Source organism: Sorex araneus, chromosome 1, assembly GCF_027595985.1.
Source record: "Sorex araneus isolate mSorAra2 chromosome 1, mSorAra2.pri, whole genome shotgun sequence".
In the NCBI taxonomy this organism is placed as follows: domain Eukaryota; kingdom Metazoa; phylum Chordata; class Mammalia; order Eulipotyphla; family Soricidae; genus Sorex; species Sorex araneus.
In genome coordinates, this window is record NC_073302.1 from 335,356,879 (window position 1) to 335,376,562 (window position 19,684).

Below are 19,684 nucleotides of genomic sequence, written 5' to 3' on the forward strand. Positions count from 1 at the left end.
ACTTGATTTGAAATAAAAATCAAGATAATAAGAATAAAATTGAAGCAGAACAAGCTCGTAAGCTAACTCTATCTTCTGGTAACAAACTCTATCATAGTGGAGACACTACGAAAATGGTAATTTATCTAGGGAGAAAAACATTGAAAGATTTCCTCTAAGGACAGTTTAATAGAAACAAACATCCGCCATGGGCCATCTTAAGTGTGTCATCTGGTATCCTTACATGCCCAGCTAGGTTTATGTAGGCCAGCAGAATGTGTGCAATTCCAGAGTCAAGTGTGACATTTCCTGACAACACATAAGGAAACTACTAGATTAAATGGGAGTTTTCAAATATTACCCACACAAGGATAAAAGCTAATACCTAGCCCAGGCCAGTTTTGACTGCAGAAGCATCTCATCAGAAATGACTATGCCAAAGTTCCTGTCCCTAGGCATTGGAGCAATAGCATAGTGGGTAGGGCACTTGTCTTGCATGTGGCCGACCCTGGTTTGATTCCTCTGTCCCTCTCGGAGAGCCTGGCAAGCTACCAAGAGTATCCCACCCGCATGACAGAGCCTGGCAAGCTACCCGTGCTGTATTTGATATGCCAAAAACAGGAACAAGTCTCGAAATAAAGACATTACTAGTGCCTGCTCAAACAAATCAATGAAAAACAGGACGACAGCGCTACAGTGCTAGATCAAGGCTTCTGGAGCATGCTGGAGTTTTCACTCTCACTCTCTTTCTTTTCACTCTCTTTTCTCTGTCTCTCTAGCTCACTCACTCTCCTTTACACTTGAAATTCATTAAACTGAAACTTGTTCAACATAAAATTTGCTAAAATTAAACTCTCCTAGAGCAAACCTTTCAATGTTTTTCTCCCTAAATAACCATTTTCACTAAATCTGAATTTTTCTGAAGCTGGAATGCAAAAATCAGAAAGTCAGGATACTCAACTTTAGCCCTACCTGAGTCCTCTTTTCCTGTATCAAAACTAAGATTTCAAGTTTGATATTAATTAGCATACAAAATTACCAAAATGTCTTTAGATTTAAATGCAGAGAAATTTCTAAGAAAAGCTATTTTTGAGCCTAAGGGCTTAAAATCTGTGTTCAAATCTACTATCCAAGAATTCTATAATTCACAAATAATTAATTTGCTTTGTTTATAAAATCTGATAGGTTTTTATCTTTAAAAGGAAACATCTGAAAATAGACATAAGAAGGGGAATAAAATGTTTTTCATATCTTAAAGCAGCTGAGTTGGTGAATTAACATCCGAATGTTTCATTGAACAAAATAACCTTTGACATTGCTTGTGTCTTGTGAAGGCAGAATTCTGGGAGTCAAAGGTTAATTGACCTGGAAATAATAATATATTTATCATCAAAACAAACAAAAATAATATATTTGTAAAGGCCAATCTGTATTCACTGTCTCTAATTTCTAGAAAAACACAAGAAAATTGACAATTATGCAGTCTTTGCACAGAAAAAAAAAGACATTTTTTTTTCTTTCTTTGTGAATCAGAGAGGACTTGCCGGTACAAACGTCTGCTTTTCGTCTTCTAAGCAATCTGGGGCAACAGTGCACTCTGTGACCCATGGACGCGTCTTTGGAAGCATTGGACCCTCTTCACACAAAATTAATTAATGGTGTATTTTCAAATCTTTCCTAAGTAGACCCCCTCTTCTTACCGCTTCATATCCTACTTCACCCTAGTGCTACATAAAGCAGTTTTGCAAGATCAGGCTGAGTTGTGATAGGGTAGAGCAAAGTCTCTTAGAAGTCTGCTTAAGTCTGCAAATTTGAGTTCTAATTGCAAATCTTCCACTTTCTGTGTGATTTATGTAAGTTAATTCAACACACAATCCCAATTTTCTTTCTTTTTTTTTATAATCCAAATTTTCTCAACTGTAATTGTCACTCTGTATCTTTCAAAATGCACTTTCATTTTATTTCTTTGGAGAAGAAATGAAGGAGGGTAAGACAGCATAGAAGTGAGCAGGAATGGGGCCTGGAGCGTGGGGCGTTTGCCATGTGCGCAGCCACCCAACCGGGGTCAAGCCCCGCCAGGAGCTATCCTTGAGCAGAAATAAACCCTCGTGTGCCCCACGCCCCCACCCACCCAAAAGAAGTTAGTGGGAAATGAATAAACTTTCTTCCACACAACCGTCACTGCCCCTGAGGCATCAGGAGCACCTGTGGGAAAGTGTCTGGCAGTTTCGACAGGGGAGCGTGGCATGCATCAGAGAACAGGATCACAAGGAAATCCATTGACCACCCCAGCGCCCACCAGACTTCAACATGACCTATCTAGACATACACTTCCTTGCACTTTTTCTATACGAAATGCTTCTTTGCGCAGTGCAGGCAAGAAGGATCTTTAGAACACTGTCTGCATCTCATAGACTGCACACTTGGTAACGAAGCTCCTCATCCTTTTCCTGCTCTTGATTCGCTAATCCTCTTCAGGCAGCAGTCAGATTCCGGTTAAAAGAGAGAAGTCTCAGCGGATGGAAGCTGAAGAGAGACTAGAACTCAGTTCTTGAGACTGAAAAGCAGTGTGCTTTGTGTTTAGCTGTGTAACTTTTGGCAAGTCACATAAACCTCCCTGGCTCCCAGTTTCTTCCTGTACAAAAAAAGGGAGTTAGAGAAGATGGTTTCTTTCTTCTCTGGGACTGCATTAGTGAGACAGCTGGTATTGTTAATTGATAAGGAAGCAGTTCAAAGAGTATCCATCTGTTTTTAATTAAATTCCATTTGAGACATCTTTATAAATATTCTGAGTCTAGGAGATAACATATTAGGAGATACTGAAAACATACATATTGAAGCCATATGGTGACACATAAAAGACAGACCCCAATTAAATTTAACCAGTGACTGGTGAGAACCAGAAAACCTCTGGTTTGAGAGATTAAGAAAAGGAGTTAATGTTTATTGAGGATCAGAAAATAGTATTCTCTGGAAATTGGAAGCTAGCAGAAACTGTTACAGGAAAGTAGCATTCTATGAACTTTATACACAGTAAAGGGAAGAAAAGAGAAATGAGGGGTGAAATAGGATAAATGGTTGCATATGTCATCCATGGGAATATTAAGCAGAAGAACAGAACCTGGAGAATGTGACGATTTCTACTCATCATCTATATTTACCTTGAGTTGTAAATTTCCTGGTGTCCCTGCCCGTGTCCAATTTCCTCTTGTACAAGGATAGCTATCATATTGAATTAAATTCATCCTGATGAACGCAGTTCAATTGCTTGTGGATAGGAACCAGTGAATCAAGATCAGGAAAGGGATACCAAGTTTTATCAACAATAAGTCTGCGGGTTATAAAATGACAGACTCATGTTCTAGAGATCCATCTTGCCTGCACTGTCCCAAGAAGCATTTTATAAGGAAAAGTATAAGGAAGGCTATTTTTAGGTAGGTCATGTTGTAGACTGCTGGGCTCCAGGGTGGTCAATGATTTCTTTTTGTCTGGTTCTTTGATGCATGCTCCAGAGTATCTGTTATATAAATTTAAAGAGATTTCTGATTAAAGTGTCTGCCTATTTGCTGTCTTCCTTCCTTTTCTGAAAAGGACAAGATAAGGGAAAATGGAACATTCTTTACATTTTAGTTAGGTCAGCCTGTCTTGGCTCAACATCCATGCCTAGAGGGGTTTACTGAGTTTGACTTCAATGCTTCTGTCTTTTGGGCCAGTTTCATAAAAATATGGTTGCATTCTAAGGTACTGGGTGTTAGTGCTCCAATATAGCTTTTTTTTAGTCAAATGATGAAATTTGCATTTTAAAAAGATTATTCTTAGAGTGGTGTGAAAGTTGAATGAACATTTATATTTTCTCTGTTTTTTTCCCCTTTTCAGTCTTGGGTATTGAACTCCATGGTACCAGGTGTTCTACCACTTGAGCTATCTCTCCAGGTATGTAACATGCCAACACGTGTGTAAAAGTTGGAATAGAAGTGTGAATGGCTTAGGAAGAAAAGTAAGATCAGTAAGGGTGAGAGGTAAAGTACTCCAAACAAAGGCAGTAGCAGTGGAAATGGAAAAAGAACAAAGGCATTTGCAAGGTAGATAGCAAAGACATTAAAGAGGCATATCAGTTACTCATTTAAGGAACTATACAGAAAGGAGGCAAATAAAAAAAGAAAATAATTAGATCAATTTGAGGCTTATGGAGTTTGAAGTATATTTCACCTATGCCCCTAGATCCCTGAATCTCCATCTAGTCAATGGAATCCTGGAATATTTACAATGCCCTCATAAAGTACATTTTATTGCTATTTAATAAGGAGACTATAGCATTTCATAGAATCCCTAAACTTCTCATTTTGAAATAATTGCATTAAAACTTGTAAAAAGGACCACAGGTATAGCTTTATCTTTCATCTAATTTCACTAATTGTCACCACCTTACAAAACAATAGTGTAATTATCAATCACTGTCACTGTCATCCCGTTGCTCATCGATTTGTTCAAGCGGGCACCAGTAATGTCTCTCATTGAGAGATTTATTGGCTGGATCGGTAGCACAGCAGTTGGGCGTTTGCCTTTCACGTGGCTAACCCGAGTTAGATTCCTCCACCCCTCTCGGAGAGTCCGGCAAACTACCGAGAGTATTGAGCCCGCGTGGCAGAGCCTGGCAAGCTACCCATGTGAATTGGATATGCCAAAAACAGTAACAATAAGTAATTATCAATAATCCTATTAATAGTGTAATTTTAAATAATACTGTAATATTAATAGTATTCAATTATACTATCAAATAATATATTGTAATTATTGATTAATGCTATTAATATTAGTCAATATTAATAGTACTCTTGTGCTAATTTGATTAATAGTACACTTATACTATTAACTAATCTATGGGTAAACCAGTACTACATGGATATTTTTCTTTTTAAAAAAATGAAGGGATGCGTATTCGAGCATTGTATAACTGAGATTTAAACCTGAAAACTTTGTAACTTTCCACATGGTGACTCAATAAAAAATTTAAAAAATAAAAAAAATAAAAAAAATATATTTTTTTATTGGGGCCAGTGTGATAGTACAATGTTTGCCTTGCACATGGCTGACCCGGGTTTGATTCTCTGCATCCCATATGGTCCCCCAAACACTGCCAGGAGTAATTTCTGAGTGAAGAGCCAGTAGTAACCCCTAAGCATTACCAGGTGTGATCCAGAAAGCCAAATATATATATATATATATATATATATATATATATTTAATTGAGGTACTGGGATTTACAATACTGTTAAGCCTACTTTTCATGCTTACATCATTTCAGCATCACACCTATCACCAGAAAGCCTGCTTCCCTTCACCAGTTTACCAAGAACTCCCAGCCCCTCCTTGCCCCATGTAAGTTCGTTTCTGTAGACAACAACCTCCGTTCTAATGACTTGGATCATTTGCTGTTCCCTTATACTATATTTCTTTTTTTTTCTACTATATTTACCTTACTATATTCCAATCTCACATATGGAAGAGATCTCTTCTTTTTTTAATGTAGGGATGATTACACCTATACACATATACGTGAATAGAGCTAATCATATGGAATCCCACCCCACAAAATTATAAATCATTGATAACTTAATAAAGTAAAAAAATTTCAAAAAATATACCTTTGTATAGGTATATATAAATTTAAATTTTGATATAAATAATTCTATGCTAATACATTTTAAATTTTATGTAAAATAGACAAGTTCTACAAATTTAAATTTTAGTATGAGTGAAAAGAATGAAGAAAAATTTAAGGGGATAATCTGAATAGACCCATAAAATATAAAAGTATGATTTATCCTACAAAAGGAAATATTGGCTTTATGTTAGAAAGTATTGTAGACACTGCTTGAGTCTGAATTGATAAGTAAAATATTATAATAAAAATCTCTATGGTTGTGAAAAAATAACCAGATATATAACATTTAATATAAATGAAACACTAATTCATTATTGAAAATGTATAAAATCACTTAGCAAATGAGGAGTAAACTAACTTTCATTAATCTAGTATATAGATGACATGAGTCAATGCCATAGTCAATACCAAGTTCTGAGAAGTTTGTCTTTCCTTTTTTTTTATTGAGGTAGAACATTACAAAATTGTTCATGATTGCATTATAGTCATACAATGTTCCAACACCCATCCCTGCACCAGTGTAATTTCCCAGCACCAGTGTCCCCAGTTTCCCTCCCATCCCTTTAAGCCATCCTCACCCCAGATCTGCCTCTTTGGAATGCACCTCTCTTTTCTCTTTCTCTTTCGTTTTAGTCATTATGGTTTGCGATACAGATGTTAAAAGGTTATGATCTATATCTCTTCACCTGCTTTCAATACTCAGTCTTGTCCAGAGTGATCATTTCCAACTAGTATTGTCATAATGGATGCTCCTCTATCTTTCTACTCTCCATCTATTGATCAACCATTGGCCAGTCCTCCTTGCCCATTTTCCCTGACCTTGTATATAAGTTTCATATTGATTTTTTTATATCCCACAAATGAATGCAATCATTCTATATATATCTCTCTCCTTCTGACTCATTCCGCTCAGCATGATACTCCCCAAATCTATCCAAAAATAAGGTCATGAATTTCATGACTTTATTTTTCCTAACAGTTTTGTAGTGTTGCATTGTGTAGATGTGCATTGTTTCTTTATCTATACATCTGTTCTCGGGCACTCAGGTTGTTTCCAGATTCTAGTTAATGTAAATAGTGCTGCAATCCTGTTAGAAGTGATGAAGTGATGAAATTTGCTTATAAATGGATAGACGTGGAGAGTATCATGCTAAGTGAAATAAGTCAGAAAAAAAGGGACAGACATAGAAGGACTGCACTCATTTGTGGAGTATAGAATAACATCACATGAGGCTGACACCCAAGGACAGTAGAAACAAGGGCCAGGAGGATTGCCCCATAGCTGGAAGACTGCTTCATGAACGGAAGGGAGAAGGCAGATGGAATAGAGAAGGGATCACTAAGAAAATGATGGCTGGAGGAACCAGTCGGGATGGGAGATGCATGCCAAAAGTAGATTATGGACCAAATATGATGACCTCTCAGTGTCTGTGCTGCAAACCATAATGCCCAAAAGTATAGAGAGAATATGAGTATGGGGAATATTGTCTGCCATGGAGGCAGGGGGAAGATGGGAAAGGAGGGTATACCTGGGATATCAGTGGTGGGGAATGTGCACTGGTGGAGGGATGGGTGTTTGATCATTGTGTGATTGTAACCCAAACATGAAAGCTTGTAACTGTCTCACAGTAATTCAATAATTTTTTTAAATGTGAATAGTACTGCAATGAATATAGGAGTGCAGATGGTGTTTCTGCCACTTTTGGACCCCGAAGGTATATTCCCAGAAGTGGTATTGCTGGGTCAAATGGGAGCTCAATTTCTAGTATTCTGAGGAATATCCATATTGTTTCCAAAAAAGGCTAGACAGTCAGCATTCCCACCAGCAATGAATGAGGGTTCCTTTCTCCCCACATTCACACTAGCACTGGTTGTTCTTGTTCATTTGTATGTGTGCCAGTCTCTGTGGTATGAGATGATATCTCGTTGCTGTTTTGCTTTATATCTTTCTGATGATTAGTAAGGTAGTGGATTTTTTGTGTGCCTTTTGGACATTCAAATTTCTTTGAGGAAGTTTCTATTCATTTTTTCTTCCCATTTTTGATGAGGGTTGGGTGTGTGTTTCTTGTAAAGTTCTACCAGTGCCTTGTATATTTTTGATATTAACCCTTTATCAGATGGGTATTGGGTGAATAGTTTTTACAATTCCATGGACTGTCATTGTATGTTGGTCACTGAGGTGCAGAAGCTTCTTAGTTTAATGTAGTCTCATTTATTAATATTTGATCCACTTGCTTGGTCAGTGGTGTTTTATCTTTACAGATGCCATGAGTTTCAATGTCATTGAGAGGTTAGTCTATGTTTTTATCCATATACTTTATAAATTCAGGTCTGATGTTGAGGTCTGTAATCCATTTTGATCTGACTTTTGTGGGTGACATTAGATAGAGGTCAGAGTTCATTTTTGTACATGTGGCTGTCCAGTTTTCCCAGCATCACTTATTAGAGAGGTTTTCCTGTCCCGCGCCTCTCACGCTCCCTGCAGTGGCGGCCCTCAACTTTCCCTCCCCACCTGACCAGGTAAATTGGGACTTTCCCTCGGAGACCCTACCCCCCGCCGAAGAACACAGTGATCTCCCCTACACCCGCGGTTTGGGGTCTGGAGATCCCAAGCCCATCTCACGCCTCTCACTCTCCCTGCAGCGGCCGCCCTCAACTTTCCCTCCCCACAAGGGTATTAGGGGTGTGGCCACACGTTAGGGGGCTGGCCTCAAAAGGGGGCGTGGCCTCCTTCTGGAGCAGAGGCCCGTTACACGGCGGAAGATATTTTTTCCACTCATTGCATTGTGCTTTGGCCATAATTGATAGAATCTATTCCTCTGAAGAATACCCTGGACATCTTAGTCACTATACGTTAATAGTAAACTGACCTAGCCTATACCAATTTTACAAAAATTGTCAGTAAACACATCAAGCTGCATGTAAAGTCCTTTGTAAAAAGATCATAGACCCACACTTTCTCCTGAGACTCCTCTCAAGCTAAGGAGAGCGCCAAGCAATAAAACCCATAACAACATGAAGAAACAGCGAAAATCCCCACCACCAGCAGAGACGGAAGAGAGGATCTCAGCAATCCCAGCAATGACTCCCCAGAAATACAGTCTCCTCTCAGATAAAGAATTCAGAGAGGGAATAGTGAAGATGGTTGAAGAACTCAAAGCAACTATGGAGCGAACATCCAATAAATTAAGGAAGGATATGAATGCAGCATTGGAACGATCAACCAAGATAATTCAGGAAGAAATGAGAGCAGAAATTTCAAAGCTACGATCAGTGACACAATTAAAAGAATGGGTAGATGAAAAAGAAAACTCAGTAGGAGCCCTTAACAGTAGAATGACTACTGCTGAAGAAAGAATCAGTGATCTTGAAGACGAGCTGCAGAAAGCATATAGGCAACAACAAATAATGGCAAAAGACCTCAAAACAGCTCTAGAGCTAATTAGAGCCCTAGGGGATGACCTCAAGAGAAACAACATAAGAATCATTGGAGTACCAGAAACACAGGGGATCAATCCTAATGAAAAAACACAATTAAAGACATCATTGCTAAGAAATTCCCAGAGCTAGAAAATATGGACATCCAGATTCAAGGAGTCCAAAGGGTGCCAGCTAAAAGGGACACAAATAAAAAATCCCCAAGGCATATCATAGTCAGAATGATGGATGCTATGGATAGAGACACAATACTGAAAGCAGCAAGATCAAAGAAGGAGATCATATACAAAGGAGCATCCATTAGACTCAGAGCAGACCTATCAGAAGAAGCCTTCCAAGCCCGAAGACAATGGTGGGATATAGTGAAAAAAACTCAAAGAAATGAATGCCTCATCAAGAATACTCTACCTGGCTAAACTCTCAATTAAACTTGAAGGAACCATACACTATTTCACGGAGAAGCAAGAGATCAGGAACTTCATAGACTCAAGACCAAATTTAAAAGAAGGACTCAAAGGGCTACTATAAGACAAGTGGAAAAAACCTATAAGAAAAACAAACCCTACAGAAAAATGGCACAAAATCCCATGATAATAATTTTTTTAATGTTAACGGTCTAACGTATCAATCAAGAGGCACAGAGTGGCAAAATGGATTCTGAAACTAAACCCAACTTTCTGCTGCCTACAAGAAACACATCTGAATAGTCAGAACAAACACAGACTCAAAATCAAAGGATGGAAAACAATCCTGCAAGCAAACAGCTCCCTCAAAAAAGCGGGAGTGGCCATACTAGTATCCGACAACATAGATTTCAGGCTGAAAAAGATTAGAAGGGACAGCAAAGATCATTTCCTATTCATCAAGGGATATGTACAACAGGAAGAAATCACACTCTTAAACGTATACGCACCTAATGGACGACCAGCAAAATGCTTAAAAGAACTCCTAACAGAATTTAACAAGAACATAACTAGCACGACGATAGTAGTTGGGGACTTCAACACTGCTTTACCAACTCTGGATAGATCGACAAGAACAACATTCAGCAAGGAAACAATGGCTCTGAAGGAAGAAATGGAGGAGACAGGGCTAATAGACCTCTACCGGGCTATACACCCCAAAAGAAAGAATACACATTCTTTTCCAGCGCACACGGATCATTTTCCAAAATAGACCACGTTCTGGGTCACAAATTATACCTTAATAGAATCGGGAAGATAGAAATTGTATCAACTATCTTCTCAGACCATGATGCACTTAAGATGGAAGTTAATCACGCACAGACGAGGAGAACCAAATCAAACACCTGGAAATTAAACAACTCACTATTGAACAATGAGTGGGTCATGAAGGAAGTCAAGGAAGAAATCAAGAGATACCTCGAAACAAATCAGAATGAAGACACAAGGTACCAGAACCTATGGGACGCAGCTAAAGCTGTGTTAAGGGGAAAACTTATAGCTCTGCAAGCTTTCCTCAGAAAGGAAGAAAGGGCCTATACAGATAGCTTGACTTCGCAGCTCAAGATCTTAGAAGAGGACCAGCAAAAGGAACCCAAACCAGATCGAAGGAAAGAAATAATAAAACTTAGAGCAGAAATTAACGATATGGAAACCTGAAAAACAATCCAAAAGATCAATGAAACAAAGAGCTAGTTATTCGAGAAAATAAATAAGATTGATAAACCGCTGGCAAGACTCACAAAGAAAGAAAGAGAGAAAACCCTAATAAACCGAATCAGAATTGAAAAGGGGGACATCACAACAGAAACCAAGGAGATTCAAAAGATCATCAGAGACTACTTTGAAAGTCTGTATGCCATGAAACAAGAGAACCTAAAAGAAATGGACGAATTCCTTGACTCCTACAATCTCCCAAGACTGAACCAAGAAGACTTGAAATACCTGAATAGGCCCATAAATATCAAGGAAATCGAAATTGTAATCAAAAGTCTCCCCCAAAACAAAAGCCCAGGTCCAGACGGATTCACTGGCAAATTCTTCCAAACATTTAAAGAAGACTTGTTGCCAGTTCTCCTCAAGCTCTTCCAAGAAATTGAAAAGACAGGATCCCTTCCAAACAGTTTCTACGAGGCACATATCTCCCTAATACCAAAAGCAAACAAAGACACCACTAACAAAGAAAGCTATAGACCAATATCCTTGATGAACACCGATGCGAAGATCCTCAACAAAATACTAGAAAATAGAATCCAACACCTCATCAAAAAGATCATACACCGCGCTGGAGTGATAGCACAGCGGGTAGGGCGTTTCCCTTGCACGCGGCCGACCCGGGTTCGATTCCCAGCATCCCATATGGTCTCCTGAGCACCGCCAAGGGTGATTCCTGAGTGTAAAGCCAGGAGTAACCCCTGTGCATCGCAGGGTGTGACCCAAAAAGCAAAAAAAAAAAAAAAAAAAAAGATCATACACCATGACCAAGTGGGATTCATCCCGGGGATGCAAGGATGGTTTAACATTCGGAAATCAATCAACACAATCCATCATATCAACAAAAATAAATATAAAAACCATATGATCATATAAATAGATGCAGAGAAAGCATTTGACAAGATCCAACACCCATTCATGATAAAAAACTCTCACCAAAATGGGTTTTGGAGGAACTTTCCTCAAGATAGCCAAAGCCATCTACCACGAACCTATGGCAAGCATTATCATAAATGGAGAAAAACTAAGGGCCTTTCCTCTAAGATCAGGGACAAGACAAGGATGCCCACTCTCACCACTTCTCTTTAATATAGTACTGGAAGTATTAGCAATAGCTATCAGGCAACAAAAAGATATTAAGGGGATTCAGATCGGAAAGGAAGAAATCAAGCTCTCACTATTCGCAGACGATATGATACTATATCTAGAGAAGCCTAAAAGCTCTAGTAAGAAACTCTTAGAAACAATTGACCTGTACAGTAAAGTCGCAGGCTATAAAATCAATACCCAAAAATCCATGGCCTTCCTATATGCAAACAATGAGACAGAGGAAAGGGACATGAAAAAAGCAATCCCATTCACAATTGTGCCCCAGAAAATCAAATACCTTGGAATCAGCTTAACTAAAGAAGTACAGGACCTCTACAAAGAAACTATAAAACGCTACTCCATGAAATAAGAGGACATGAGGAAATGGAAACATATCCCCTGCTCATGGATAGGGAGAATAAACATTGTCAAAATGGCAATACTCCCGAAAGCATTATGCAGATTCAACGCGATCCCTATAAGGATACCCATGGCATTCATCAAAGAAACGGATCAAGCAATCCTGAAATTTATATGAAACAATAAACGCCCACAGATAGCTAAAACAATTCTTGGGAAAAAGATGATGGAAGGCATCACCCTCCCGAACCTAAAACTTTACTACAAAGCGGTAACAATTAAAACAGCATGGTACTGGAACAAAGGCAGAGCCGAAGACCAATGGAACAGGGTGGAATATCCCTACACACAACCTCAAATGTATGATCATCTAATCTTTGATAAGGGAGCAAGAGATGTGAAGTGGAGCAAAGGAAGCCTCTTTAACAAATGGTTCTGGCACAACTGGACAACCACATGCAAAAGAATGGGCTTAGACCTCGACCTGACACCATGCACAAAAGTCAGATCAGAATGGATTAAAGACCTAAACATCAGACCACAAACCATAAGGTACATTGAAGACAAGGTTGGCAAAACCCCACCACAATATTGAAGATAAAGGTATCCTCAAAGATGACATGCAACTGGCCAACCAAGTGGAAACAGAGATCAACAAATGGGAATACATTAAACTAAAAAGCTTCTGCACCGCAAAAGATACAGTGACCAAAATATAAAGACTATCTACAGAATGGCAAAGGATATTTACACAGTACCCATCAGATAAGGGGTTGATATCAATGGTATATAAAGCACTGGTTGAACTCTACAAGAAGAAAACATCCAACTCCATCAAAAAATGGGGTGAAGAAATGAACAGAAACTTTCCCAAGGAAGAGATACGAATGGCCAAAAGGCACATGAAAAAGTGCTCTACATCACTAATCATCAGGGAGATGCAGATCAAAACAACCATGAGATCCACTTCACACCACAGAGATTGGCACATATCCAAAAGAACAAAAGCAACCGCTGTTGGAGAGAATGTGGGGAGAAAGGGACCCTTCTACACTGCTGGTGGGAATGCCGACTGGTTCAGCCCTTTTGGAAAACAATATGGACGATTCTCAAAAAATTAGAAATTGAGCTCCCATTTGACCCAGCAATACCACTGCTGGGAATATATCCCACAGGAGCAAAAAAGTATAGTCGAAATGACATCTGCACTTATATGTTCATTGCAGCACTGTTTACAATAGCCAGAATCTGGAAAAAACCCCAGTGCCCTAGAACAGATGACTGGTTTAAGAAACTTTGGTCCATCTATACAATGGAATACTATGCATCTGTTAGAAAAAATGAGGTCATGAAGTTTGCATATAAGTGGATCAGCATGGAAAGTATCATGCTAAGTGAGATGAGTCAGAAAGAGAGAGACAGACATAGAAAGATTGCACTCATCTGTGGAATATAGAATAATAGACTAGGAGTCTGACACCCAAGAATAGTAGAAATAAGTACCAGGAGGTTGACTCCATGACTTAGAGGCTGGTCTCTCATTCTGGGAAACTCAGAGAAGGGAACACCAAGTAAAATGTGGTCGGAGGTCATGCGGAGTAGGGGTGACGCGTGCTGAATGTAGAGTAGAGACTGAACACAATGGCTGCTCAACACCTTTATTGCAAATCACAACACCTAATCAGAGAGAGAGAACAAAAGGGAATGTCCTGCCATAATGGCAGTTTGGGTGGGGGGAGACGGGACTGGGGAGCTTGGGAGGGACGCTGGGTTTACTGGTGGTGGAGAATGGGCACTGGTGAAGGGATGGGTTCTCGAAGTTTGTATGGGGGAAACATGAGCACAAAAATGTATAAATCTGTAACTGTACACTCATGGTTATTCACTAATTAAGAATTAAAAAATAATTTCTAGGTGGAAGGGCAGTTGGAAAGCCATTATGGAATTTGCAAAGTCCATTTCGGATTAAAATCCATAAAAGCTGAATTACAGGATAGTACAAGATACTACAAGATGATGGGAAGTCTGAGAAGTGTTCTGAAGAAATTACATTTGGATAGGAGTTCAGGAAGATGAGTAGGAAATATCTAAGAGAAAAAAGAGGGTGAACGTTTTAGATGAAAGGTGAAATATGTGCCAAAATCTGAAGAAGAAGTACAGCAAGTTAGATAAGGCAAAGATTCTTAAGTTCATTCCACTTGTGATCCCTTTTCACAAGTGAGCTTCATGAGTGAGCGCTGCCAGAAATATCTTTGTTTCATTACCTGGGTGGAACTCTTCTCATTGCATGTTCAGAAAACTTTTTCTATTGCCAAAATTTTTATGATCCTTATATTGAGTTATGTGGCCCAATATGGTATCAGAGTATCTGCAAGAAAACTAGGGAGGTGTCGCACAGGAGAAAATGGAGAGAGAACCTGGAGGGTGAAGTAGCCTCAGAGACCATGTTGATGATTCAGTATTTACTTTTTTGTAGCATAGAAATGTCCTATTTTTTTCCTCTTCACTTTTTCCCCAAAGAAATCACATTCAGGCAGAATGCATGTACCTTCTATAATTATTTTTGGGTGGACTTAAGAGCAGTGCTCTGGGGGTCTCGGACCAACTTCTTGTCATTTTTCAACAGGATGGCATGAGGTTATGGTGCTTCTTGTTGTGATAATGCAAACCACTGGTCACCATAAGGTGCTCAGGAGCTTTCAAGATCACCATCATCAGGAGTACATCCAATAATGTTGGGAGGATAGGTAGGTGGTTCATGGGATTCTGGAGATCAACCAGGATGTCCCTAATCTAATTTCTCTGGGTCATAATTTTTAAGGTCCTTTATCTTTCTTAAAACTTGTACAGAAATTGCAAATGATTGCTATAATACTTCCAAAAATTGTGATTAATCTGAGTTGCCAGAAAATATACAGAAATGACATTCATTCAGTAATAAAAACCTATCATCATATAAGTACCTTTTTATCTCTTTGGAAGTTTTGTGGCCACACATTCCAGTGCTGAGGATTCCTGGTTCTGCATTCAGGAATCACTACTGGTGATCCTCCAGGGATCATATGGGATGCCTGGGGTCAAACCCAGGTCAGTTATGTGCAAGGAAAGTGCCTTACCTGCTGTACTATCTCTTTGGCCTCAATCTTTTGTATTTAAGACTAAAAGATAAAACTGAGGTGTTAGTTGACATTTATGTGAGAATAGGTGTGTAGACCTTTTTCAAAAAATTTAGGCACATAATTTGCAATACTGTCAATGATGGGACTGGAGCGATAGCACAGCGGGTAGGGCTTTTGCCTTGCAAGTGGCCGACCAGGGTTTGATTCCTCCGTCCCTCTCTGAGAGCCCAGTAAGCTACCAAGAGTATCCTGCCCTCATGGCTATTCGATATGCCAAAAACAGTAACAACAAGTCTCAGTGGAGATGTTACTGGTGCCCGCCAGAGCAAATTGATGAACAATGGGAGGACAGTGCTACAATGATTTATCTTTCTTAATAATCTCACTTAATAATCTCAATTTATGTCATCATCGTAATTTACAAAGAATTCTCACTTAAAATTACCCACTTAATTTATACAAAGTAAAATTTGAATACACATAATTTTATAATCCACCTAAGTATTTCACTTATATTATTAAGTATTCTTCAAGAATGTGATTTTCTGAAATGTTGCTAACTTTCTGATATTGGTTTTTGTATATGACTATAACTAATTAGTATTATATTTATTTTCTCTGCTTTTTATAAATAATCATTGTTCTCTATAACTTTTGAGGACAATTTTTCTTATTTTTTAAAAAAATCTGTTTTTGTTTTTGAACCACCCCCAGCAGTGCTAGGGCTTACTCCTGGCTCTGTTCTCAGGGATCACTCATGGCAATGCTCAGAAGACCATGTGCATGTGTGGAATCAATCAGCATCAGGTGCATGCAAGGCAGATGCCTTATCTCTGACCTAATTGGCATTATTTCTTTAGGGAAAAATTTATAGTTGGAATTACAGAGTTAAACTGTTTAATTTAAGTTACACACATTCTTTGTTGCCTTCCAGGATGATTGAGCAGATTTGAATTTTCATTAGCAGTGTATGAGATTGGCTATGGAAAAATATTTCAATTAGACAAGTACAATTTGATTGCTGAGAATATTTACTTATTTATATTTAGTATAATATTCTTTATTCACAAATAAACTGAAAGTACATATCTAATCATTTTTTGTCTTAATTTGTTTATTTAAAAATAGAAACAAGAGAGAGAGATATGCTATAGCAGCGTCTTCAAGGGTAGGCTGGTCAGCAGACCCAGATTTCTGGAATCTCTCTGGGATGTGGGTGGGACAAGTCCTGAGCTGCTCCCCAAATTTCACAGCACTGACAGCCCAGCAGGAGCACGGTGATTTGGATGGGAAAGTTGTGTAGAAGCCTTCAAGCTCAATGAGGGAAAACAGTAACACTGAAAGGTCACCTAGCACCTAACAGCTCAGTAAATTCTAAGACAATGACTCTAGTAACACTGTTTGTGAGCTATATGGCAAGCAATATAAAATAAATTATTTGGTGTCTGCTTAGGGTTTAAACTTGGGGCATGAGAGAAAACTGGGGGCTCTGGTAGAGGGAATGTCATTCTGGTGGTGGAATTGATGTTGGAATATTGACTACCTGAAACAACGGTGTTATAAACAGCATTGTAAATATGGAATTTAAATAACTTTCAAATAAAAAATGGTGTAATTGGAAAAAAAGAAACAACCCCTTCATAAAATGGAGAAAAGAGAAAACAGTCTTCTGCAAAGATGACATATTGACGGCCATTAGTCATTTAAAAAGTGTTCATTGTTACTATTAGGGAAATATAAATAAAAATGACAATAGGATATCATCCTATATAACTGAAATACTATATTTCAGAAATACTAGAAACAATCAGTTTTGGTGCAGACGTAGTGGACAAAGAATCTCCTTTTGTTGTTGGTGGGAATGTTTTCTAATTCAGCCTCTATGGAAAATAGTGTGGATATTTCTCAAAATAGGAAAAGAGTTTCCATGTAAACTAAATAATTTCAATTCCTGGCATCTATACCCAAAACACATAGATATTTAATTTAAAAAGATATATGCACACTTAAGTGCATATATCTTTTTAATTGATATCTTTATCGATTCTCTTGCACCTGCGCTTGGCTGTCTTCACCAGGGTCCCTCGTAGGGGCTAGGTTGAGTTTCCCTCCCTGCCCAGAGCAGAGTCCCGGCAGCTGAAGACCTCTGGAACTCAGCCACAGCCATGCTCAAGGCCCCTCTCCACACGTTTGGACGAGCCTCACGCATGAAGGAACAGGCAGAGGAACGCAGGTGTGCAGGACCTGGGGCTGAGATCTCCAGGCCTGCTTGGGTTGGGACTAGGCCTCTTTTGCTCAGATCCCCCATTTTCCAGTAGCTAGGCAGTAACACCCATAAACTGCCCCTGGCACTGTGCAATCCTATCAACGGCCAGCATCCAGAGACTATAAAACCAAGCTCCTGGAAGCAAAGTGGCCGCTCGACATCTTATAACCTAGTTCTCTCTCTTGGAGAAACTGGCAAGCTCTTGGAGAAACTGAGAGTTTCCTGCCCACCTGGGAGAGCCTGGCAAGCTCTCTGTGAGAGTCTGGCAAGCTCCCCATGGCATATTAATATGCCCAAACCAGTAACAGTGATGTGTTTCATTTTCCTGACCCTGATAGAGCCTCCAATGCAGCACTGTTGGGAAGGACGAATAAAGGGAGGCTGCTAAAATCTCAGGGCTAGGACAAATGGAGATGTTACTGAGACCACTCGAGAAAATCGACGATCAATGGGATGATGATGGTAACGATGATGATGATGATGATGATGATGATATGCATACTTTTCAGTACAATAGTCAGGATATGGAAACAAACCAAATGCCCAATGACATAACTGTATAAAGAAGTTGTGTGTGCACACAATAAAATACTATCCAGTTATGAGAAAGATGAAAGTTTGCAGTTTACTGCAAGTTGGTTGAAATTAGATGGTGCCATGCTAAGTTAAGTGAGCCAGAAAGTAAAAGATAAATATTGGATGTTCATGCTTTTTCTTCTTTTCCCTCCTCTTTGCTCTTTCTTTGACTTTGTTTTCTGTAATCCAAAGCCAGTGTTCTTCCTGCTGTTGTTATATACCCTTCCCTATGTAATAGATTAGTGAGAAATCTGATGTTTGACTTTGTCCTTTTAATTTACTTCCTGATAACATAAGATTTATGTTGCAGCTAATTGTATGATTCATCATTGTGTTATTCCCTATGGGTGAGTAGTATTCCATTGTGTGTGTGTGTATGTATGTATGATACACATATACCAGAGCCATTATTTACTCTTCTATCATTGGCACAAGAGTTTATCCATATTATTCTTATTGTACTATCACAGTGAATATAGGTGTGCCTTGTGTGTAGATGCCAAGCAATGGGATTGCAGGTCATATGGTAGCTCTCTTCTTAGTTATTTTTGAGGGATATCCATCATGTTTTCCATAATGGCTTAACTAGGCAATATTTCCACTAGCAGTGAATCAGATTTTCTTTTCACCACATTCACATTAGCACAGACTATTCGTATCCTTTCTGATATATGCCATTCTGTTGGTGTGAGGAAGTACCTCACACCTTAATTTATGTTTTCTAGATTATAAGTTTTAATTTGTGTCTTAATTTGTGTTTTCTAGATTATAAGTGATGATGAACATATTTTTATATGCCTGCTGGCGATCTTTGTTTCCTTCAGATATGTTTATCATTTCCTCCCCCTATTTTAAATGTGCTTATTGCATTTATTCATGATCTTTGTGAATCCTTTGCGTATCTTCGATAGTAGCCACTTATATGATGTTTCATATGAAAATATTTTTTCCTTAATCAGTTGGGTGTCTTAATTTTAGCTCTTGTTTCTTTTACCATGCAAAACCTTTTAAACTTGTTGTAGTCTCACTTGCTTATTTTTATTTCTATTGTCTTTGCCAGTGGAATCCAATCATTGAAGACGCCAGATGATTGAAGACATCAGATCATTGAAGCACTCTATATTTTTATTAATATATCTTATGGAAACTGTTCTTATCTGAAGGTCATTTTTCCACTTTGAACTGACTTTGTGTAAAACATGAGATATAGACCAAGTTTCATTATTTTTGCATGTGGTTCTCCAGTTTTCCCATCATCACTTTTTGAAGAGTCTATTTACTATACTTCATTGACCTGACTTATTGTCATTAGATGACCATATATTTGAGGGTTTATTGTTGGAGAGCCTGGAAAGTTCTCTGTGGTGTATTTGATATGCCAAATACAGTAACAACGAGGGGTCTCATTCCCCTTACCCTGAAAGATCCTCCAATCCAGCACCACTGGGAAGAATGAGTAAAGAGAGGCTGCTAAAATCTCAGGGCTAGTACGAATGGAGATGTTACTGCTCCTGCT